Below are 25,868 nucleotides of genomic sequence, written 5' to 3' on the forward strand. Positions count from 1 at the left end.
ACTTCCAGATGTTCAAACTGGATTTAGAAAAGGCAGAGGAACCAGAGATCAGATTGCCAACATCCATTGGATCTTAGAAAAAGCAAGAGAATTCCAGAAAAACATTTATTTCTGCCTCATGGATTGCAAAGAGTTGGACATGATTGAGCAACTGACAATATACCTGTATTGTTGTTATTTAGTCACTAAGTTGTGTCTAATTCTTTCGACCGCATGGACTTCCCAGGCAAGAACCCTGGAGTGGGTAGCCATTTCCTTCTCCAGGGGACCTTCCCAACCCAGAGATTGAACCCGTATCTCCTGCTTGGCAGACGGATTCTTTACCATTGAGGCGCCTGGGAAGCCATATACATACACATACATGGGTTGCAAAGAGTCAGACAAGACTGAACGACTTTTACACACATACCCGCGCACACACACTATACACACAAAGAAGTTTACTGTGAAGAGTTGGCTCGTGAAATTACAGAGGCTGAGCAGTCCCACAGTCTGCTGTCTCTAGGCTGAAGACCCAGGAAAGCCAGTTGGTATGATTCAATTTGGAGTTGGAAGACCTGAGAACCAGAAGTACCAAGGGCAGAGGGAGACTGACATCCTGCCTTAAATCCTCAGGCAGGAAATGCCAGGTTTTTCCTCTGCCTTTTGGTCCCATTTTGGGGGGCTGTATTGATTGGTTGCGGAGAAGGCCATGGCAGCCCACTCCACATTGCCTGGTCGCGAAGAGTTGGGCATGACTGAGAGACTTCACTTTCACTTTTCACTTTTATGCATTGGAGAAGGAAATGGCAACCCACTCCAGTGTGCTTGCCTGGAGAATCCCAGGGACTGGGTCTCACAGAGTCAGACACGACTGAAGTGACTTAGCAGTAGCAGTTAGCATTGATTGGTTGATGCCCAACCACACTGGGAGGGCAAGCTGCTCTACTGAGTTCACTGATTCAAATGCTAATTTTATCCAGAAACACCCTCACAGACACACCCAGAGCACCCTGTGAGCCAGTCAAGTTGACGCATAAAATTAACCATCACAACAGATGTTCACAGTAATATTATGGGTAATAGCCAAAAAAAAAAAAAAAAATAGAGAACCCACATATCTATAACTGGTGAAAAACAAATTTATAGTTAACAAAGTATAGTGTACCATACAATAGAATATTATTTAGCCATAAAAAGGAGTGAAGTACTGATACATCCCACAGGGTGGAAAACTTTGACACATACTAAGCGGAAGAAGCCAGATAAAAGCGCACATATTTAGGATGTCCAGAACGGGCAAGTCCACAGAGACAGAAAGGAGATTAGCCATTGCTAGGGAGTGGGGAAGGGGGTATGAAGAAAGGCTGCTCATGGGTTCGCAGTTTCTTTTTGGAGTGATATAAATTAGATTGTTGTGAATGTTGAGAACTCTGTAGATATACTGAAATCAGGGAATTGTATACTTTGAATGGATTTCGTAGTGTCTTAATTGTATCTTGCATACGTGTGTGCTAAGTCGTGTCTGACTCTTCAAGACCCCATGGACTGTAGCATGCCTGCCAGGCTCCTCTGTCCGTGGAATTCCCCAGGCAAGAACACTGGAGTGGGTTGCCATGTACTCCTCCAGGAGATCTTCCTGACCCGGGGATCGAACCTGCATCTCCTTCAGCTCCTGTGTTGCAGCCGGCTTCTTTACTGCTGAGCCATCGGGGAAGCCTGAATTGTATCTTAATAGATTTTTTAAAACAATGTAACTTTTATCCTGAGCTTGGTTGGGATTGCCTGAAAGATCCTCAGCAGGGTGCTGATGTGGTTGGATTTGGTTTTGGAAGATCATTCTGGCTGCAGTGAGAGTGGCTTGGAAAGGTCGAGACCAGAGGCAGGCATCCCTCTAAGAGACTCTGCTGGCTTAAACTAAGGAAATGGCAGTGGGAATGACAGGAAGTGGACAGTAAACTTAACGGGGCTCAGTGAATGATTCAATGTGGGAGGGAAAGAGGTAGGGGGGACCTCAAGGGCTACTCCTGTATGCCCAGCTTAAGCGACAGATGGAGGAGCGAGCAGGTGACCTCAGCACGCCTACAGTGGGACCCACTGAGATGTCTGCTCAGCATAAAGGTGTTGAGTAGGTGGTTGGTACAAGCTCAGGATCCAAGACCTCCTGGGGGCTGGTGAAGAATGCAAATTCTGAGACTTCGCTTTATGCGTATTAAGTCGGTATCTCTGATCAGGGTGACTCTACCCCAAGAGTTGGACATGACTTAGAGACTAAACAGTAACCTAATTGAAGGCCTCCCTGTGGACATGGCTCCAAAGCAAGAGAGTGGTGTGAGGTTTCCTGTGGAGAGACTGTGGAGGAGAGGAGACGTGGCTCCATCCCCACTTGCGGGCTGGGTGGTGGAAGAGGAGACCTCACAGGGGGTCTGGACCCTGAGAGACGAGGCTTCCAGGAGGGTGGGGTGTCGGGGAAGCCAGGGAAGAGTGTTTCAAAGCACAGACACACAAGCTTGTCAGAAGCTTCTGAGAGGTCAGGTGAGGTGATAGACGCAAACTGGGTGTTGGATTTACCGACGCGGTGGTGCTAGGGAAGGGCTGTGGTGCATGGGTACGTGGTGCAGGCATGTCCCTGGAGCAGAGCTAGCGTGGGCCTCCCAGGAGGCCCCGGGGTCCTTGCAGGGACAGAGTGCTGGTGTTGATGGGCAGTGCCACCCAGCATGCTCTCCTTGGCTCTGCTCCATCCCACAGCATGGCCTCGCTGGAGCACGATAGATACGTCCAAGGGCCTCCACTGGGCGAGTTTTTGACCAGGGTGCTTGGGGAAAACCCTTGGTGCGTGGCTCTGGCCTGTGGAACACATAGAGCCTGGTTAGGGTAAGGGAAGATGCAGCCTTAGGGCAGAGGGTCCTGGGGTCGCTAACACAGGTGGATGTCCCGCCTGGGTTTTCACTTGACCTGGTCGATCCCAGTGGTACAGCCCATGTTAAGATGTCAGGTAATGCCGTATGTGTGCCTGCTTAGTTGCTCAGTCGTGTCTGACTCTTTGCAACCCCAAGGACGGTAGCCCGCCAGGCCCCTCTATCCATGGGATTTCCCAGGGAAGAACACTAGAGTGGGTTGCCATTTCCTCTTCCAGGGGATCTTCCCGACTCATGGGTCAAACCTACACCTCTTGTGTCTCTTGCATCGCAGGCAGGATCTTTATCCACTGAGCCATCGCGGAAGCCCTGGATTCCCCCTGGACTGCTATATGCTGTAGGTCTAAATTACTAAGACTGGGGTTTTTGAAGTTGGGGCATTTCATATTTTTCTTGATGTGTGGGTCATGTACAGTTTTGGGAGAGATACTGTACAAATACTTGAAATAGCCCTCTGAATCCTGATTTTGCCTTTTGAAATATTGTCTAGTACAAGTTAGGTGATTCTCTTAAAGTTGTGAATGTAGATCTTATCAGTTTTCAACATAACAAAATTAACGGTGTATTGTCAGTATAAGAAAAATCAGTGCGAATGAGAGTGTCTTCAAACTCAGTTAAATACATGTCAAGTAGTTGACTGTTTTTTTTTTTTTTTTTTTTTTTAGTAGTTTACTGTTTAAGCAGAGTACCTTCTGGGCTTTTAGTCTCTTGTAAGCCAGCATGGAACTCGGCATCTGCTTATCTGTATTTTTGAAACCACTGTCCTTTAAGGAGGGTTTACTTATTGTTTCAAAGAGCTTTGAAGCTGTTCCACTTTTAAATTTATAATTTGCACACTTAACCTTTATTTTATAAGATACAGTTACTTTTTTCTTTATTAAAGGCAGCATAGTAGTGTTAAAGGCAGCACATTAGTGTTACAGAAACATTTAAATGTTCAAATAACTGTTCTTTTATTTGGAGGAAAATTGTGTAATAGGAAGATGTGGAAGTCCCCTAAATGCAAAATTGACCCTAAGTCAGTGATTTAATAAAGAAATCAGAGATGAAAGACCAGTCAACCAGCTCAAGCCAGGACTTCCCCTCCCTGAGTGGCAGGGTAATTATTTTTAAATTAGGACTTAAAAAATATCATTTCCCCCCTATTTTGTGGTATCTATTTTGTGCTTGCAAGATTTTATACCCAAGGTATCTATCACCTGATATTTTGGACCAGTTCTTTTGTGTGACTGCTGAAAATCTTTGTATTAATTTGGAATTTTGGTTCCAAGTGACATAAGTCAGTCTAAGTAATATAAGTGAAAAAGGGCGGTCAGTGTATTATAAAGGTGCAGGGTGTCTCCCAGAGCCTTAGGGGAGTGATGCAGCTGGGTGTATCGGGGTTTCCCAGCCTTCAGTAAGCTCTCCCTTATCCCTGCTGTTCTTAAGGTTTTGAGTCCTTCTCTATTTGGAGATTTCCTTGCTTTGCTCCCAGTCTTGTTGTGGTTTAGTCACTAAGTTGTGTCCAACTCTTTGCAGCCCCATGGGCTGTAGCCCACCAGGCTCCTCTGTCCTCCACTGTCTCCTGGGGTTTGCTCAGACGCATGTCCACTGAGTCAGTGATCATCGTTTCTAACTATCTCATCCTCTGCCTCCCCTTTCTCCTTTTGCTGCCAATCCACGTGGTGGGAAATGGCACTCTTGAAGGTCTAGCTACTTGACAAGAGACTGGCCCATCTCTCAGGCCCAGCTCTGACACCCACAGGGAGGGGACCTGGATCTGGTGACCATCGTTAGAACCTGCCTCTGTGGCCGGGGCCTTGGGTCATCGTAGGAATGTGGCTTCAGGGAGCCCCACGGCTACACCTCTTGCTTTGTAAGGCTGCTGCCTTTCGTCAGAGCAAGGGACTGCTTCTTGGCCCCAGGGATGAACTGGCCTGGGCCGCCTTCCAACCTGTTCTGGCATGAGTGAGCCCGCACTGCTGTGGAGGGGATTATAGGAGAAGGGGCATTTCAGAAAAAAAGCCTGTGATGGGGCTGAGGGGAGCGCTGGGCAGCCACCCAGCAAGCGTTCACTCCACGACATCTATTTTAACTTAGACAGCAGAACTGGGGAGGACAGTTTGTTGCCCCAAAATATAAATCCATTCAGAAATGACTTGTGGATTGCTCGTTTCTTTGTTCTGGACGACTAGGAGCTGGTTTTACTCACAGTGAAGCCTGGGCCACACCTAGTTGAATCATTACAGACATAACATCTTTTTTCCCCCACAGAGTTAATAATGTACAAAAAAATTAGTTATCTTTTATAAGGATATTAAAATATCTGTATAATATTTTGAATGTTTAGTATTTAAATCTCCCCTTGATGTTTTCCATTAAGATTTGTTGTTTTAAAGGACAAGCTCAAAAACAACTTCCTCAGCACTATTTAATGTGCCAAAGCAGTGTCAAACAATAAAGTCGCTGGGTGCCCGGGGGGAAGTTAAATTGCCTATTATTAGTCTGTATGGCAAAACCACTCTCACAGTTGCATTTTCATATATTCTAAAAATGGCCCAAAAGTATATCTAGTGCTTTCTTCCTCAGAAAAAGAAAAAAAAAAATTTTCGAGGGAGGCACTTGTGTTCACTAAACTGGAAGAAGACCTTCTGGAATTTAAATTTGTCATCTTCGAAGCATTTGGTGTGGAATACAATAACCAGACGAGGTTCTGTTTCGTTCAGTTAGTTACAAAGGCACTTTTGTTAAAATTCCTCGTCCCTGAGATGCTAGTGCAGCCCATACTCAGTTCGGAGGGTGCTTTGGGAAAGCGCGGCTTATTTCGGAAAAAGTGCATATGCCTTGGGCTAGGAATTTACAATAGGCCTCAGATTCTGGGTCTAGAGCAGGGCATACTTATAGGGTCGTTCCGAGCTCTCTTCTCTGTATCTGCTGTCTGTCTGCATTTAAAGCTGGAGAGAGGCTGTACAGGCTTACGAGGCAGTCCTGTTGAAAGCCTGGAGAAAAGTTAGGAACTCGGGTGCAGGGTAGTAGTTAATATAATTGATTACGTCGCTTAGGTCCTGTGTAATTGCATATCGTTTTCCGTTAAAACCCCAATCCAGATTCCTTGTACCTCTCTTCCCCTTGGCCCTGTGTTTCTGGCCCGACCGCAGTTGGCTGAGTGCTGGCCAGGCTGCCTTTTCTTCCAGTCCCTGCCGCCCTCCATCTCCAAGCAGAGAAGCCCGGCTGGCTTTCCCTGCTAGGCGTCCTGAGGTGTCCTTCCCAACTCACAAGAGCGCCCCCCGCCCAAACAAACACCCCCTCTCCTAGGAGAGGAATCCTGCTTCCACGCAGGGGTGCATATTTTGCTTTTGAAAGTTTCTAGAAAGCTACTTTAGCGTTGGTCTTCAGCAGAAGGAACCCTGTCCCACACGGAAGGCAAATTACTACCCCCCCCCCCACCCCTTTCTAGTTTTGGAACTTTTATTGAATTTCAAGCTTGCACACAAAGGCAAGACTAAAACCAGGGAGTGCTGTGTATGCTTTAGCCAGGTACCCCGAGGTGTTTACTTTAGGGGCAGTCTTTATTGATCATCTTCCTGAAAGAACACGGGCAAAGGATGAACCAGGTATGATTTCTCCCTAGTCTGAAATCCCACTAGTCTGACTTCCCAGTACTTCTAGGGCTTTTTTTCCCTTTCCTTTTTTTTTTTTTTTAAACTCTATCTTGTGTTTATTTGTGTACTTATATCAAACACTATTTAATATTGCAGCCTCTGAAATTCCCAGTGCAGAGCTAGTGAGAATGTGGTTTCCCCTGTTACTCTGTAAAACCTGCTTCACAGTGATTTGCGTTATTTCAGAGATTCTGGTTTCAGCTATCTTGGCCTCAGTCCTAGGTGGTAATGGGTCACACGGGCCCGCCTTCTTTCACATTTTCAGCTGGGTAAGATGCTAACCTACCTTGAGAGTCTTAGAGAATGGAGAGGAACATTTTCTGTGTTATAATTATAGAACCGAGTCTTCATTTTTCTAGGTGAGAGCACTGATATTTGTAATTTCACAGCCTTTAGGGTTTATAAATAGATCTGATAATCCCCATGAACTAGATTTCCGAGCAGCCCAGCAGAAGAGCCACATCCTTTGACATACTCAAAGTATCGCAATGTCTTTTATAGTGGAAAAGGAGAAAGATGAAAATGATCCTATATTGAAATTCGCTTGGGCTTCTCTGTGATCCCCTTTTCTTGCTTAATGTGTTAGAGCAGATCATCTCTGAGATGTGGCTTTTAACCTGCTTTAGCCCCATCTGTTGTGTGTTTTTTCAGTGCAGAATGACCCTTATTCTCAGAACCACCTGATATTTTCTTGAGAGTAGGGAGGTGAGGGGCTCAGGTGGGCACTGGGCGCTTTGCTTCCCTTGGTGATAACCCTGAGTTCGTGTTATCTGATGGGCCCAGGCCACGGGCACTGTCTATCACAGGGGACCAGGTAACGGCTTGAGGTTTCCTAGTTACAGTAACCGATCCTGACTCCAGGCCGTGACAGGAAGCAGATTCCTCTACCAGTTACTGAAACCTGGGACTCTGTTTTTATTTTTTATTCCTTGGTCCTGGTATCCAAGTTACAGAGGTCCCTGCTTTTCTCAGAAAGTTCTTACTGTTGACCTTAAATAAAAACAGTTGACTTTTTGATTCAAGTGGCTTATGGAAAGAATATCTTTGAAAACAGTTTAAATAATTTAATGCAAGTACATTAAATTTTATTAAATTGAATTTGAGGAATTCAATTTATAGTCTTTTTTCTTAAAAATCTAATGTGATACTTTGAAAATAGGCATCAGAGTTGATGGGTTTGTTTTTCCCCTCCTTCCCCTTTGACAAAGGTGATTACTGTGGGAAATAATGGTACCCATTGCTACAGTTTTAACTAATGTACTGGGGTGCCAACATAGCTCATTGGGAGAGCGTTAGACTGAAGATCTAAAGGACCCTGGTTTGATCCTGGGTTTCAGCAGAGTCTTTCTTTTGGGCTTCTCTGGTGGCTCAGATAGTAAAGAATCTGCCTTCAGTGCAGGAGATCTGGGTTCAATCCCTGGGTCGGGAAGATCCCCTGGAGAAGGGAATGGCTGTCCACTCTAGTATTCTTGCCTGGAGAATCCCATGGACAGAGGAGCCTGGCGGGCTGCAGTCCATGGGGTTGGAAAGAGTCGGACATGATGGTATCCACTGCTGCAGTTTTAAATAATGTACAAGTGACAAAACTTACTGTCTTAGTTCTTTTTGCAAACTTACCTTCTTTGCAATATTATAGGTTTGTGAGTTTTTACGTTTCTCATTTAACAAAGTCCTTGTGATGTCTGTGGTTTAAGTTACTGACATAATTCTTGCCTGACTTTGGTAGGAAAGGATGGTAGGAAAGTAAAACAGTGGAAATGAGGAGGGGAAATAGTGGCGATGTCAACAGTAATCCGTTTGAGGGGACAGGGTTGAGGATGCCGCCCAGGACTGTTTAGGAGCTGTGCTTGTGGAGACAGCTGAGAAACAGGGTACTGAAAGGGGTGATGGGAAAGACTTCAGCCCACCATATAATCCTGAGACCTCAAAAATCTACCATTAGTCCTTCATTTATTTGTGTTAAGCACAGCTTTCTTCCTGTGGTCTTCTTTATGGAGGATTTATCTCTAGGAGCAATAATGCCTCAACTCACTAGTATCATAGTACAAATTCATTTTTTCTGATTAAATTTTCAATGAGATAATTGTCCTCTGAGATAAGAGAGACCATAAAAAGGGGGAAGAACACAGAATGTGAGAGCAACTTCGTAAAGCTTCCTAGTGACCTTGATTCATGGCTGGGTTAGCAATAAGATTGGAAATTTCACTATAAGAGCTATTTCTGGCGAGAATGGATCTGGCATGATCCAAAGGAGCTTTTATCTATCCCTAATTTTATATTCTAATCTGGGAAGACGAAGGATGGTGTGTGTAAAATATCTGGCTTAAGCTTTGGCACCTTATAGGCACTGAATTTTTGAAGCCTCTTAAAAATGTTATTGGTAGTTATCAATAACTAATAATATAGTTTTACTCTTTCAGTTCAGTCCAGTTCAGTCACTTAGTCATGTCCAACTCTTCGTGACCCTGTGGACTGCAGCATGCCAGGTTTCCCTGTCCATTACCAACTCCCAGAGCTTATTCAAACTCATGTCCATTGAGTCAGTGATGCCATAAAGGCATAGGCCTTTTGGGTAAAAAAATGTTACAGTAAACCCCGTATTATCTTTCTCCCTTGGAGACTGAGGCAGGAAGATAAATGAAGAAATTGATACTTGGAGTAGAGAGTGTTTTATATGTTGATTATTACTCCTTCAGAGAGTCTGGGGAGGTGGGGAGCCAGCTTGGGAGTTACCTGGGTGCTGGCATGTGTTTTACGTGAGATTCTTCCATCCTGCTTCAGGCCCAGGTGGCGGGCGGCGGGCCAGGGACAGTGGTCCCTGTGGAGGAGAGGAGGCTAGGGTTCTTCCTTTGCTGGCTGTCCGCCACGCCTGGCAGGTGTCTCGGTGTTTCCGCGAGGAGTGGTGCGTTTATGCCTCTTCCCTCCACTCCAGGCCCCGGTTCTGCTGGCACCCACGTTTCCATGAGAAAACGACCACGCTGAGATGCCAAGAGCTAATGACTTATGGTAATTAAGGATGTTTTGAATGTTTAAACAGGAACAGTCCCTTGGCTGAATATCAGTTTGGCATTTGTTGCTCCTTGAATTTCTTCTTTATTTTCAAAAAAGCCAGCTCGTTTCTCTTTCTGAATAGGTATTTCCTGTAGTCCTTGTATTTTTGTGGGCAAATGTATCCTGAGGGAAGTTCAGTAGATTGTGAATTTCGACTTTTTCTTAGCCTTTGGGGGAGTGAAGTATCTTTATCTTCACTTCAAATTGGAGACATAGGTTTTCTTTTTCTTCAATTTATTTATTTTCAGTTGGAGAATAGTTGCTTTACAATGTTGTGTTGGTTTCTGCCATACATCAACATGAATCAGCCACAGGTACACATATATTCCTTCTCTCCTAAGCCTCTCTCCCACCCCATCCCAGCCCTCTAGGCTGTCACAGAGCGCTGGGTTGAGCTCCCTGTGTTATAGACAACAACTTCCCACTAGCTATATGTGTGGCATATGGTGATACATATATTTCAATGCTACTCTCTCAAAATGTCCCACCCTCTGAAACATAGTTTTTTATTTGCTGAGTTTTGAGAGGGTTTATACACTTTGTGGCGGAGAAGGCAATGGCACCCCATTCCAGTACTCTTGCCTGGAAAATCCCATGGACAGAGGAGCCTGGTGGGCTGCGGTCCATGGGGTCGCTAAGAGTCAGACACAACTGAGTGACTTCACTTTCACTTTTCTCTTTCATGCATTGGAGAAGGAAATGGCAACCCACTCCAGTGTTCTTGCCTGGAGAATCCCAGGGACGGGGGAGCCTGATGGGCTGACGTCTGTGGGGTCGCATAGAGTCGGACACGACTGAAGTGAATTAGCTTAGCTTATATACTTTGTGGATCATTCTTAGCAACTGGGTCATTTTTGTCTGGGTATTGATGTAATTGCAGGTAAACAGGATGAACATGGTGATGGGGACAGACTCCTTTCTGTAGCTGGTTCAGGTCCTCCTAGAGACTGTCCCCATCATTCCTGTCTGTGCTTTCTTTGATTGGCCTATCTATCAGTGAATGACTTGTACAGCATTCTCATAGCTTTTAAGTTCTGGGTGTTAAAAAACCATGGAGGGGGAAGGATAAATCAGAAGTATGGGGTTAATAGATATATCCCACTGCATATAAAATAGATAAATGGCAAGGATTTACTGTAATGCACGGGGAACTACACTCCATGTCTTGTAATAACCTATAGTGGAAAAGAATCTGAACAAAATATGGATAATTGAATCCCTATGTTGTACTCCTGAAACTTACACCATATAGTAAATCAACTCTACTTCAGTTAAAAATAACCCCCTGGAATTTGTTTGGATGATATTTTCTTGGGTACGAAAGATGCCGGCCTAGGTTCTTGTTCAGGATTGGCAGGGAAGTGGGAGGATGACGAGGCCTCAGGCCCTAGGGCCCAAACCCAGGGTGAGATGTGTGTCCCAGCTCTGAGGCAGTCTGAGGTGTGTGTGCAGGAAGAGTGAGCATTTGTGGGAATCAATGAAGTAGGAAGCACTAACCGAGTCTTGGACCCAAGGAGCTGGGGGAGATAGGTGGCCCAGAGGTCACGGTTTTAATCGCCAGCTCCCAGCTGGTAAAGGGAACGTGGAGCTGGCCACAGAGCAGGGAGCCTGGGTGAGGTGTCCCCACCTTCCGGGTGCCGTCGTTCCTGCTGCTGCAGGTGACGGTGGGGGCTGACGACTGTGAGTCCATGGCGGGCAGTGGCTCCCACACCCTCGCCTGCTGGATGGAGAGGTCCCGGCAGAGGTGGGAGGGGGCTGAGTGCGAGGGTAGGAGGGTGGAAGGCAGGCTCCCACCTGCTCCTCGCCCTTCTTATTCCACTTGGGGAAATGGGCTTGTTGGGCTTGGCTTCAGGCATTGGGCAGCTGTCTCTGAAAAGGTTTGCTCTTTGATTTGAAGGGTCAGGCACCTTTGCGTCAGAGGAGAACCAACATTTGGGGCGGTCCTGTGTCTCAAATAGGATCCAGTTTGAGAGCCACAGGCACTTTGGAGTGGGTCAGGCTGCAGCTGCTCCAGGTTATAGATGAAGAGATAGATGAAGAGAGCTTATGGGACTTGATGATGGTGTCTGGAACACAGTGGGTGCTTATGAAATGTTTACTGAGTGGCCAGGAGAGTCAGTGAGTCATTGAGGATCACACCATGGCTGACTCAGCGTTTCTGCTTTCTTAGATATTTCTACTGACATATCACCCCAAAGCTGTCTTGTTTATATTTCTCCTACAGGCCTGAAATATGGGGTGAAGTATAGGCACTGGGTTATAATTAAAACATCACTGAAGTTTTATCTTCTGCTTTGTGACATAATATAAACTACACATTCCAGAGTGGGGGAGGGATAAATTAGGACTTTGGAATTAGTGTATGTAAACTACTATATGTGTTTTTGCTATGGTCTCTTTAGTTTCTTTTGCATTTATTTCTGCCCTAATTTTTAAGATTTCTTTCCTTCTACTAACCCTGGGGTTCTTCATTTCTTCCTTCTCTAGTTGCTTTAGGTGTAGAGTTAGGTTATTTATGTGACTTTTTTCTTGTTTCTTGAGGTAGGCCTGTAATGCTATGAATCTTCCCCTTAGCATTGCTTTTACAGTGTCCCATAGGTTTTGGGTTGTTGTGTTTTCATTTTCATTTGTTTTTATGCATATTTTGATTTCTTTTTTGATTTCTTCTATGATTTGTTGGTTATTCAGAAGCGTGTTGTTTAGCCTCCATATGTTTGAATTTTTAATAATTTTTTTCCTGTAATTGAGATCTAATCTTACTGCACTGTGGTCAGAAAAGATGACTGGAATGATTTCAATTTTTTGAATTTACCAAGACTAGATTTATGGCCCAGGATGTGATCTATTCTGGAATACAGTACTATATATAAAGTAAACAAGATCCTACTAACACAGGGAACTATAGTCAATATCTTATAATAAACCATAATGGAAAAGAGTATGAAAAAGAATATATTACACATACATGTATATGTGCACAAAGACTATATACACACACATGTGTGTATGTGCACAAAGAACTACATATTCCATGTGTGTTTCAGTTTTTCATTTTCAAGTTTTTACTCACTTTCTCCTGTTGGAAATTTTTGGCAGGATCCAAAATGTAATCTAATGTCATTTTACGTTCTGAAGCTTAAATAACCTTGATAAACTTGGAAAACTTAGTAAGTTATTTAAAATATTTTTGCTATATTTGTTGCTTATGTTTTTAGGTATAATGAGGATATTGGCCTAAGAGAGTATCTATAGCAGTGGTCCTCAACCTCGCCAGCACCAGGTACTGAGTTCATGGAAGACAGTTTTTCCACCAACTAGGGAGCTCGGGGGATGGTTTCAGGATGATTCAAGCACATTACACTTTTTGTGCACTTTATTTCTATTATTATTACATTGTGATGTACAATGATGTAATTCTGCAGCTCACCATAATGCAGAATCAGGGGGAGCCCTGGACTTGTCCTGTGCCCAGGCGGTAATGTGAGCAGTGGGGAGTGTCTGTAAATACGCAGGAAGCTTTGCTCACTCGCTCGCCTGCAGCTCACCTTGTGCTGTGTAGCCCACCTCCTAAGAGACCTTGGACCGGTCCCCTTCCGTGGCCTAGGGGTTGGGGACCCCTGATCTCCAGCACTGATGATCTTGAAAGATCAGCAGTTTCCAAATGAAATTCAGTGTTTTATGTTAGGGATCATTAACTGGCTGTAGTATATGTCTTATCTTCAATTATCTGTTACACCAGTAACCTTTAACTGGCACCCTCAAATCAGATTTGCCTTTTTCTGGTATGTCCTTACCCTCTGGCTGAAGCAAGCTTCCTGAAGCTCAGGGCTGGCCAAGGTGTGATGAGACACCTTGGTATTACCTGCTGCTTCCTCTTGGCAAGATACCCTGAGGTTGGAAGGTGAGGGGGTGGGGAGGGTGTATGAGTTCGGAGGTATTGTAAACATAGTCACACGAATGATGAATTTTTGCTTCGTGGTTGGGCCTCCCCTCCCAAATTCTTGAGACTACCCATTGATTACTCTGTCAGTTGGAACCATGAAATGGAGGGATTTATTGAGGTCCATATAATGCCAAAATGTATTTTTTACTCTTCCTTTTCATTCCATATTCAGGCACATGATTTATCAGCTAGTATTAGTGCATGCTAAGTCACTTTGGTTGTGTCCAACTCTTGGCAGCCTTATGGACTGTAGCCTGCCAGGCTCCTCTGTCCATGGGATTCCCCAGGCAAGAACACTGGAGTGGATTGCCATGCCCTCCTCCATGTGACCTTCCCTACCCAGGGAGAGAACCTGCATCTCTTGTGTCTCCTGCATTGGTAGGCATGTTCTTTACCACTAGTGCCACCTAGTAGCGAAGCTAAATTTCAGTGATTGAAATTTCACTTTTTGGTACTTAACATCTTTGCCTTACACAGTGGGAAGTCATGAGAAACTCTCAATGATGGAGTAAGATTATAAAGTGTGTTACTTAAGTAACGTTACACAGGTAAAAATAGTGACTGTGTGAGCACAAGAGTTTTGTTTATGTGCTTCCTCATCTCTCATAGCATAAAGTTGATTGAAAATGCTTAGAAAGGATAAATTTAGAAAATCTGTAGATTAGATACAGAGGGAACTCCCAGGAGAAGTCACTGAAAGGATTTGCCTCTGAGAAGCAAGGCTGGGAGTGGAGTGGGGTAAGCTTGCTTTTCATTATAAGCCCTTTGGTAATGTTTATGTTTTTTGTTATGTGCATATGTTACTTTGGCAGATACAAAACATATATTGTTAAGAATTCCAGTTGTCTTCTTGGCCAGAGTAGGGCCAGACAGTAGCAGAGTGATAAAGTTACACAGTGAGAATACGGCGTGAATTTTGGGAAGCCTAGAGTCCTGTCTTCAGGTTTGCCTCTTTTCCAAAACTCACAGATTGGTGAAAATCTTGCCAGAGCTTTGTACATGGAAAGACAAACAAAACAGTAAATCAAGAAGTAAAGACAAACAAAGAAGTAAACCAAGAAGCAAGCAAAAGTGAATCATTTCTTAACTCCCCGTGGACATCTTCTTCAACCTTGAGCGTGAATGGGGTACGTTATCTGTTACTGGGCAGTGCTGGATCAATGCTTGTGCTGCCACCGTGGTCCCTGGTGCTGCCCATGGCCTGGGGGACTTGCCAGGGTGAAAACTTGTGGCAGAGCCGATTGCTGGACTAGTAGGAGCCCTGCTAATGAGGAGTCCTGCACTCCTGGACGTGAAAGCAAGAAAGTGAGTTACAAATAGGAGAGGAAAAAGAAGGAAGAGCGAAATGTTGAGTTTATGTTCAGAGACACTTTGCAGGAAAGGATGTTGCTTAAAAGCTGGTTCTGCTTCTAACCACTGATTTGAGAACAAGTTTGACCGTGGAGTTTAATTTTTTGTTTCATTACTTTCATACCACACCCTAGAGTGAAAAACAAATAAAGAAGATATTAAAGAAAATATTCTTAGATCTAAAAAAATAATCCCCTGGTTGTTCTTGTCTGACTCCAGGACCTTGACAGACACAAACCTGTGTCCTTGTATGGTAGGGGCATTTCTCAGTCTGGTGGCTCTTTTCTAGAATCTGTACAGTTTTTCTTCTTGAGGTGGCCCCCGTAGGAAAGGCTGTGTGTTCTGAGGAGATCAAGAATAGAATATTTCCTTTTTCCTTTTTTTTTTTTTTTTTGCAAATAGGCCATACTTTACTTACAGGGTCAACTGGAAGGTATCTTAATTAGCACATCATCTTGGGAAATTTATCATTGAGCAAGGTGTACTGAAATGCTTGGCTCAGTTTATTTATTTGGCTTCCAAATGTGAGTCTAGCACAGCCACCAAAAAAAAAAATGGCATAGATTTCAGTGGCTCTTTGACATTGTTTTAAATAAACATTTTGTCTGTTAACTCTTAGGGATATAAGAGAGTAAACTTGGTTTGCTCTGCTTTTGCTCTCTCTTCATCCTTGCCCTAACAGGAGAGGAAATTTCAGGATGGATTTTTCACTTGAAGCATCACTGAAAGGGAAGTCCAGTGGTTAAGACTTTGCCTTCCAATGCAGGGGATGTGGGTTCAGTCCCTGGTCAGAGAGCTGAGATCCCACATGCCTCATGGTCAGAAAGCCAGAGCATAAAACAGAACAAAATTGTAACAAATTTATTAAAGACTTTAAAAAGTATTTAAGAAACACCCAGAGCTACATCTTGTAGCATCAACCAATGAAAGTAAGCATAGGTTATTTCCAGGACTAAGAGCTATGGGTCACGGGAGTTGGATATAATGAAAAGGAAAAAGTAAATGGTGGAATCAGGCAGAGATACCCATATCCAAGTCTATACCCTTAATAAAACCGGTTTCAAGGGTGTGGGTGAAATGCATTCAAGGTATTTAACACTACAGTGAGTCAGAATGGCTCTGTAGGACCCCCCGCCCCCATGCCCCGCGACTTTCCTGCTGACCGGGCAAGTTCTACAGGCTGTTTGCCGCCAAGACAGGGCCTAAAAGTTGGGCAACCATTGAATTGTTGTTTTCCAGAGTAGAGCCAAAGTGGGGTTAGCACACTGGTTGTAAAATCCTTCCTCCTTTTGAAAACCTCAAAACCAACAAACTACTTCCGTTCTTAATCTCTGAGAGGGTGAATGATGAGGCCTAGCCCTTACTTATGGGATGTGAGTGGCCCCGAGGTCAGGTTCCTCCTCCTCAAAGCGTGTGGGCATCGATCCAGCCAAACGTGCTGCTGGGCGTCGCGCCTCCCACCTTCCCTGGAGGAAAGGCGACTTTGGAGAGGTCACTCAGCTGGGCCCTGCAAGCCTGGGGTCACCGTTTAGAAAGGGGTTCCCTCCTTTTCTGTCTGCTTTAAGGCTTCCTGGTTGTGATATCAGGTCTGCTGTGTACTGCCGTGCCGAGGGGACACGTATAGATAGCACCCAGTGCTATTTACCACGTTGCCTACAGGTTCTGGTTTCTTTGATACCATTTAAAGAAAAAAAAAAAAACCTGATTAACATAGTGAGGCAAGTTTTGTAGAAGATCTGTCCACTTGGACGCTACTCAGTGGCTTGTGGGTGATGATTTTATGGGTTGGATGAGGTGGGAGGTTTCCTTCCTTTTTTTCCCCTCTGTGTGGTAAAATCTTGTCCTCCTGTTGAAAAACATAGGGAGAAACGGGAGGGTGTGTGTTACTGGGGGGCGGAGGGGGGGAGCGGCCTGTGTGTGATGTCAGCTGCTGAGCTTATAATCGGGCAGGTTCTTTTAGTGTAACTTCTACTTATGGTTTTAATAACTGCATTGTACTAACAGTTCGGGGGAAATGATTGCCCTTGTCTTCAACCTGTTGCCCATATGGAAACCATCTCTAAGGGAGCCCAAAGCAAGTGTCTCTTAAGTTGCTGTCTAAGTTTTTGGATTTCCCAATTCCCTTTTTTTGGTGTGTGTGTGTCAAAATTTGCACTTTGATAAAGCATCAGTGAGTCGTTATTCTGCTACTTTCAAGAAGCAGGAAGTCACCCTTGTTTCTGTGCGTGGCAATCTGGTCTGTTGTTCCTCTCCACTTGCCACCTTGTGCTGGTCCCGGGTGGTGTGGGTCTGGCCGGGGCCCGCAGCCAGGTGAGAGGGCATGTGTTGTCCCCATCGCTTGAAGCACCCCAGCCGTGGGAAGCATCTGCTGCTCCGGGAAACCCTGCACTGAGCATTTATGGACATCCTGCTGTATACTGCTAGCTGCCTAGGGAACACACATAAATAACACCCAGCGCCGGCTGCTGACTTCCCTGCAGGCTGCTTGTTTCTTGAGCCGGCAATTCCGGCAGTCTCGGGAGAGCTGGCTGCTTGTTTCGCTCAGTGTTGGTGTTAAGATCCGTTGGTGTCATCGTCTTGGGGCGTGAGCAGTCAGGCTGGGCCCTGGCTCTCCACCTGTGAATTTCAGCAATGTCGCAGGAACAGTTGAACGTGCTTGACGACCAGCAATCCATGACCGAGCCTCCCTGAGCCGTTGTTATCAGATGCTTTATAGCAGAATTAATATGTCAAATAAGAATTACAGTAATTAAACGTAAAGGAGAAGTCCGTGCTCATGTCATTCATTCAGCAAACATTTACTAGAGGCCTCTGGCACCAGATGATGCTCACCCCCGCCTTGCAGAAGTATGGGCACATCAGTGCTGTCCCAACTGCAGTGTGGCCTACATAGAGCTTCAGAGAGGGGCTGAGCTGAGAGGGGGCAGGGGATTGGATGCTTTGGGTGAAGGGCTCAGTTCCCCTCCATGGTTACCCCTGCTTACTTGCGCTGTCCTCAGATCCCTCTGGGCTGTCCTCTCCCCGCTTGCCCCACCTTTGGTGGATAGGGTATAGAGGTGGTCCTTGGCAGCTTCACTTTCATCTGCCTCATCTTGCTCTTGGGTCCTGTTTGTGTGCGTGCCTGGCTGCCTTCCTCTCTGCCGGCTGAGTTCTACCTCCTCAGTGAGGGAAAGCTGGAGGGGCTGACATCCCAGGACAGGAGACTGTAGAGACACTCTGTACCCTCTGAAACTCTGGCTCCCTTTGCTCTGGGAAGGGAGAGCGTGTCCGGGATGTCGGGGGCAGAGGGCCAAGTGTGTGCCCACCCAGGCGACTGCAGTTGCTTCAGGGCCAGTTCTCAGGGAAGTTCAACTTCCAAGGCAAGGAAAAGGCAGCATGATTTCTTCCTAGTTTCTTTCTTTTGCCTCCAAGTCATGCTGTGGTGACTGTAGGGGGTTTGAGGATTTTGGGGCTGACCAAGGAAAAAGGCACAACCATGAGAAGCAGTAGTAACAGGCAAGCTTGATTGGACAGCGCTTGGACAAAGTTGCACGAGACCAGCTAAACAGAGGCTCCCAGGGGATTACCATTCAGAAGGGGAGGAGGGCTGGGAACTCCCCTCCCTGGAGTGTGCTAGCGGGGAGGGGGTGGGGGCTGGAAGGCGCTCACATGTCAAAGTGACCTTGCTCAGCGGCAGAGCGCTCCGAGAGCCCTAGCAGACTTGTAACTGTAAGATCCCACCTTGTCAATGTCAGGTGTTCCACGGGTTCTGTAAAGCAGCCTCTATGGTTAGAAATCTGCTTGCTTGTTTTCAGAATAATCAGATGTGTGAAAAATGAGTTTGGTGCCAGTGGGCTCTTGAGCTAACCAGTTTCAGCCTGATTTCTTCTTTCTTCAGCAGGGAAGAAATAAATGACCCTGGGACCAACGCACAGAGGACATCTTTGCCTCATTTATGTAACACTGACATAGCGTTCCATGCTACAGTTGAAAGCAAAATGTCTTAAACTGTAAACACGTGAACAGTAGTTACTCACTGGTGTTGACATGGTTTACTCAAAAGTTTGAAAATCTGTCCAGGTTCCTTCCTCCGTTGACAGGGGATCTTCAAGTCTGGGAAGCCTCACTCTGCCTGGCAGGGCTGAGCAGGTGACTGGTGATGCGCAGGAGGAGGCTGGACGGTGCGGTGAACTTACCCGGTGTCTAGCTGGAAGGCGCGGGGGTGCAGGGAGAAGACCACGTTTAGTGGAGCCTGGGGTGTAAAATGCCGCGGCACTGTCTCTTGCTGCCTGCTCCTCAAGCAAGTTCAGTTACGGTGCATCCGTGACCAAGTCATAGGGTGGAGATTACGCCTCCTCCCTTGGCGGTTGCTTAGAATTATTAGCTACAACAGAAATAAGGTGCCTGACCCTCCGCTGCCAGTAAAAGCCCACTAGAAAGTCCTTAAAGCCACAGGGTTTCCTGTATGAATCATGTGGGGCTCTGTGTTTGTTTCCTATGGCTGCCATAACAGATTATCACACATTCGGTGGCTTCGAACAACAGAGGTTTACTCTCTCAGCTTGGGAGGCATGCGGTCTGAAATCAGGCAGGGCTGTGCTCCTTCTGAAGGCCCTCAGGGAGGTGCCTTCCTTGCCTCCTCCAGCTCCCGGGGACCCCCCTCTTCCTGGGTGTGTGGCTGCGTCACTCTAGTCCCTGCCTCTGACTCCACACGGCCTCTCCTCTGGGTCTGTGTCTTTCCCTCTTCTCTCTCTCTTATATGTAAGGACATTTGTCGTTGGACTCAGGATCCATCCGGTTAATCCAGGATGATCTCATCTCAGCATCATTACATCTTCAGAGCCCCTTTTCCACAGATGGAGGTTGGCACATCTTTTCGGTTCAGTCACTCAGTTGTGTCCGACTCTTTGCGACCCCATCCATGGACTGCAGCATGCCAGGCTTCCCTGTCCATCACCAACTCCCAGAGTTTACTCAGATTCATGTCCATCGAGTCAGTGATGCCATCCAACCATCTCATCCTCTGTCATCCCCTTCTCCTCCTGCCTTCAATCTTTCCCAGCATCAGGGTCTTTTCCAGTGAGTCAGTTCTTCTCATCAGGTGGCCAAAGTATTGAAGCTTTAGCATCAGTCCTTCCAATAAATATTCAGGACTGATTTAGTTTAGGATTGAGATCAAACCAATCAATACTAAGGAAATCAGTCCTAAATATTCATTGGAAGGACTGACGCTGAAACTGAAGCTCCAAATGCTAAAAGCCATCTTTTGTTACACTGCTGACTTAAGCAGTGATAGACACTTGGAGATGAGGTGGGGAAGAGGCAGTTCCTGGGTGGAGCAGTGAGGCAGGAAGGGGTTGGTCAGTATATTCTATTTAGAGTGTGTCTTACCCCTTTCCTCCCCACAGTCTCCCCACCCGCCTTGTTGTCATCGGCTCCTTTAGGATGCGAGCAGGTCTTCCCTCCATGTGCCATCCCTGAGGTCTGGAGCGGAATAGGAGCTCTCTGTATTTGGCTCTATGTTTGGTGAATGAATACTTGAATTCTGGGGATCCATGAATGATTTATGCAGCCACTAGATATTTGATACAATATTTAGATTGAATTTTGAAGTAGAATAGTTTACTTAATCACTATGTACACGCTTTCCTGAAATTTTTATATCTCTGACCGTTTCTTTGCTTTCTCAGAAAGTCAGTGTCAGTTTTTTTTTTTTTTCAATTTCTATTCAGTTCTCAGAAATTCTTGTAGATATTCCTCTTGCTGATTGTGATAGAAAAAGAATTATGAAGTGATGTTATTTATGGGGTACTTACTATGCTAGAGGTAGGTACTGCCTTTGTCACCATTTTAGAGATGGGAAAGCTGAGCCTTGGAGAGGTTCAGTAACTCGTTCAGGGTTACGTGCCGGTAAGGAGTGGAGCTGGAACTCCTCAAACCAGAGCTGTCTGACTCTAGAGCCCCTCTGGGTTTTGAGCACCCTCTCAGTACTATCAGAAAAGTGTAACTCCCACAGGTGATTCAAACAGGAATTTGTAATCCAAGTATAATGGTGCTCAGCCTTTCTTAAACTTTGGCTGTGCTGTTGGTTAGCATATGTGGAGGAGGAAACACTTGGAGCCAGTTGCCAAGAATGGGCTTGTCTTCACCTTTCATGCAGAAAACTTCTTCACTAGACAGAGACCCTCATGGGATTGAATTACTTCTTCTCCAAGCATAGTGCTTGTTGAAAGGCTGATAACCCCAAGGCATCACTGTGCAGAGAGCATCCACTATACTATTGTTATCAATATTCAATTAAAGTATTACGTGTATAACTTTTTACCAAGTTTTCTTTGTAATAGTTTCCCACAATGTCATTTGAGAGTGGTTTTTAAAAAATTTGTCTTTTGTTCTTAATTTTAGTAGTTAACAATGAAGCAACTCCCAAGTGTTAAGAAATGAAAACCATTTTTCTCTTCCTGTGAGTCATGGTTGACAGGAATGTCATTTAACTCATACAGCCATTTTAATACCCATAAATTACAGAGCCTGTTTTATGAGCTGAGTTTTAAGACTTTTAAGGTCTTGTCTTATATATTGGAGAGTTTACTAGCATAATTATTATGTGTACAAAACAATACATTTTCTAATTTCAAAAAGTTAAGTATTTTATTTACTAATCTATTGCCCACATAGATGTTGTTTTTTAATTAATACGTTTTAAAGCATTAATCTATGAAAGATGTTTCCTGAAAACTTTGGTAATTCACAATGGATATACCAGATACAATAGCACAGATTTTTATTTAGAAATTCTCCAGGAAATCAAGTAGATAAATTAAGTGCAGTAAAAGTTAAACTACTGTTTCATATTTTACAGTTGTTCTGAGCATGGTATGGAATAACAGTTGTCTTGCCCCAAATGTGAATGATTTCCAGTATAGCCAAAACAGATACTGCATTTGTGAGCTTCTCCTTGTGTTTGGAGACATTCTCATTCTGGAGTCAGGAGAATTTTCATTCGTCCGCCGGTGCATGATAACGTCTAGGTACCACTTATCCTTTCCATTTGTAATCCCCCTTTATAGAATATACACATGCACAGACTGAGTGTAAGTGTACTTTCCCATGGGAGAAGCCAAAAATGGCATGTAGGAAAACTGAACCCTTATTTTTCAAAGGACGGAGAGTCTGAAATGCTTGTTCTTCTCCCCCTTTTTTTTCAGAAATCAGTTTTGTTTTGACTTAAAAGTGGCATAATGTCAGGTTTTCATCTTAATAATTTGTAATACTGGGGTATTTTAATAGCCTTAGTGCACAGTCTGAATTAGATTAGTTCAAGCTAAAAACACATGTACATTTGAGAGACTGAGTGAAAATGCTCCAGTAAGATGTTTTCCCCTTAAGTAGTTTTATTGAGGATACCTGATGTACGTTAAAATGCACATACTGAAAACGTAAAATTGATGTTTTGATATATGTGTACATCTGTAAAACAATCACCATATTCAAGACAATGAACAGATCCATCACCCCCTAAAGTTTCCTTGTGTTTTTTTGTAATCCTTCCTCTTCCAAGGGAATCACAGATCTGCTTTCTGTTACTATTATTTTTTATAAAAATACCATCATACATTACAAACTTTTTTGTGTGTAACTTCTTTCTTTCAGCATAATTATTTCAGGTTCATTCATATAGTTCATTTTTTTAACTGATGAGTACCATTGGATTATAAGGGTATCCTATAATTGATCAGTCTATCTAGTCACTTGGACATTTGGGTTCTTTTCAGCTTTTGTTTATTACAGATAAAGTTGCCATGAATATTAGTGTATAACTTTTGTATGGGTGCATGTTTTCCTCTCTGTTAGGTAAATAACTATAGAATGGTTGGGTCATATGCTTGGTAAATGTGTTTACTTGGTAAGAAACTGTTAGACTGTTTTCCGAGGTGGTTGTACCCTTTTACATTCCCAGAAACAGCTCGTCAGAGTATATGAGAGTTCCTTAATCCCACATCATTGGCATCACTTGGGTGGGTGTGTGTGTGTGTGTGTGTGTGTGTGTGTGTGTGATTGGCATCACTTGGGGTGTGTGTGTGTGTGTGTGTGTGTGTGTCTCATTGGCATCACTTCGGGTGTGTGTGTGTGTGTGTGTGTGTTATTGGGATCACTTGGGATGGGTGGGTGTGTGTGTGTGACTGGCATCACTTGGGGTGTGTGTGTGTGTGTGTGTGTGTGTGTGTGTGAGTTGCTCTGTCGTGTCTGACTCTGTGACCCCATGGACTATAGCCCTCCAAGCTCCTCTGTCCATGGAATTCTCCAGGCAAGAATACTGGAGTGGGTTGTCACCCCCTTCTCCAATCACTTGGTATGGTCCAACTTTAATTTTAGCCATTTCAGTAGGTGTGTAGAGGTAGCTCAATAGGTTTTAAAATAAATTTTGCTAATTACTAGTGATTTTGTGCATTTTATAATGTACTATTTCTAAATATATCTAGATATATTTTTGTGACAATTTTGTTTAAACATTTTGTCTATCTTTATTGTTTATTATTGTTGAATTTGGGCTTCCTTGATAGTTTAGTTGGTAAAGAATCCACCTGCAATGCAGGAGACCCCAGTTCGATTCCTGGCTCAGGAAGATCTGCTGGAGAAGGGACAGGCTGCCCACTCCAGTATTCTGGCCTGGAGAATTCCACGCACTGTATCGTCCATGGGGTCGCGAAGAGTTGGACACGACTGAGTGACTTTCACTTTATTATTGAGTTTAGAATTTCTATCTGGATAAAAATCCTTTATCAGATTTGTGATTTGAAAACTTTAAAACACTGAGTTAAAATTTGTTTCTTCTGGATTTTTCTTTTTTGACAATATTTTTTCATTATGGAAATGTACATATATAATGTACTGTTTAAACATTGTTTAAGTGATTTGTTCAGTGTCATGAAGTACATTTGCATTATTTTCTTTTTTAATACCGTGATCTAAAGTCTTTCATCCCATCAGTGTATGAGCTCTTACAGGGCAGGAACTGAGTCTTATTCTCAATTGTGTGTTTAGAGCCTATAGTATGCTTGGCTGTAATGGGTCCCCGATAAATATCTGTTGACTGGACAAAATATTTGTTTTCAGGTTTGTAGTTATTTCAGTATTTGTTAGTATTTAACTTTAGCAAAGACTAATAAAACAGTGGCTTATAAAGGATGGGAAATTTTTCTTACAATAATTGTCCAAGTGTAAACAGCTTGCTTGATGACTCTTACCATGTTGGGGTCCAGGTTCCTGCTAGCTTGTTGTCCTGCCATCTTCCACAAGATCTTTCTTCTTGTAATTTTAGAAGGGTACTCCAACTCCTGCCAGCTGGGCTGTGTTCTGGCTAGCAGGAAGGGGAGATAGCATGAGGATGGCAGACTCCTTCCCGTTTAGGTGCATGACTTTATATTTGCACACATCACTTCTGCCTACATTCCATTAATCAGAACCTGCTCCTGTAGCCACAACTCACTGCGCAAGAGGCTGAGAAACATAGTCTCTGGCCGGGTGGCCATACACCCACTCAGTTTGAAAGGGGAGGATAGACATTGGGGTGAGTGAAGCAATCGACTGTCTCATTCATATTTTATGTTACGTTACACTTAATAGTTTAATTGGAGTCAAAGATGTTTACCACTGTTAGGAAACAACGCTTGCTCAAAACGGATAGGTTGAGAGTTATGACACAACAAAAGGTTCATAATGGACATTATTTGATGTTTCTTCAGCACTTAAAACACAAGTCTAGAGTGAACATGTGCGTGACAGTTGACATTCCAATTGCAAAGCTGAGACAGAAGACAGAAGCACAACTTTAAGAGCATCCTATTTTATAATTTAGGAAATGGGTTGATGAAGTTTTGGAACCGTGTGGGAATGTGACAGATCAGGGTCAAGGAAGGGTAATGTCGTGGCTTTTCATTGACTGTTGGATGAAATTCAGACACATTAGTGTGGTTTATAAGGACCCATCTTCTTGTTTCTCTGTTTTTCTGGTCATACTCAATAAGGGACAGTTTCTTGACTGCTTCTTATCATCTGCATATCTTCTAGCAACTCTGCTTGCTGTTTTGATGTATTACCTTTTTAAAATAAAAATTTGGGGGTGAAGGAAAGGAAGCACCTATAAATAAGAAGCTTTCTTGAATCTTCCTGTCTGTCTCTGCCATTCACTGAATGCCATGGTCCCCCAGAGGAGCTTGACATCGGTCATCCCGCGTCATCCTCACAGCATCGTCCACATTTTACAAAGGAGGGACCTAGGCAGCAGTTGAATGACTGAAGGTTGCAACATTCAGAGACTTGGCAGGACCAGGAATTAGGCTGACTTCTGAGTTGGGTTTTTCTAATCACATCTTGTTCTTTTTTTTTTTTTTTTTTGAGAGGAGGGTCTGCTCTTGGGTTTAAGGTGACAGTAACCACAGGAATGTCAAGAGACTCTGAACTTCAGAGTCAAGTCTGAGTTATACCTGTGGGGTATGTGTCACGTGAAAACTTTTACTTTGATTACCTGTGAGGTGACCTTCTTCGTTGACTGACTTCCTTATGCTGGAGAAAACTGGGAATGAGGGAGGAAGCAAGTGTGGAGTCTTGTTTTAACTTGTTGGAAAGAATTTATCCTTGACTCCTGGAAGCTTGGAATCTTTCTAATCTCTTCTTTTAGCACTGCCATTTCGGGTGGAGGTTTGCGCTGGGAAATGCATGCTTCAGGAGTGTATAAACTGAAGAGAGTTAAGACATTCCCCTCATCCTGAGGCTCTCCCATGAATCCACTAGATGGAGCACATGGTTTGCATATGTTTCATGGTAAGACACTGGAAGAAAGATGTGGTCTTCACTGGAGCCATATTGCAGCCCCCCCCCCCCCCGCCCCGACCCCGAAGTTGGGCAGGCATTTTGATCTGTGGGTTTTATTTTTTTCCTTTATAAATGTCAAATTTTCTTTCACTTGCTTAGAACTTCTGTGTGTAAGGAATGAGGTTCTTTGGG

At 44.2% G+C, this 25,868-nt stretch overlaps 1 protein-coding gene and 1 long non-coding RNA gene across 6 annotated transcripts in view; both read left to right on the forward strand.

Annotated features, from left to right (window-relative positions):
* DOCK9 (dedicator of cytokinesis 9) overlaps window positions 1-25,868 on the forward strand; it is a 271,524-nt gene that overhangs the window by 21,886 nt on the left and 223,770 nt on the right. The gene's annotated exons all lie outside the window — the stretch shown is intronic.
* Window positions 12,805-14,849, forward strand: LOC139036237 (uncharacterized). Its single transcript, XR_011488945.1, has 2 exons — window positions 12,805-12,869; window positions 14,502-14,849. It is a non-coding gene; the product is annotated as an uncharacterized lncRNA (long non-coding RNA).

The sequence above is a fragment of the Odocoileus virginianus genome, chromosome 8 (assembly GCF_023699985.2).
Source record: "Odocoileus virginianus isolate 20LAN1187 ecotype Illinois chromosome 8, Ovbor_1.2, whole genome shotgun sequence".
In the NCBI taxonomy this organism is placed as follows: Eukaryota; Metazoa; Chordata; class Mammalia; order Artiodactyla; family Cervidae; genus Odocoileus; species Odocoileus virginianus.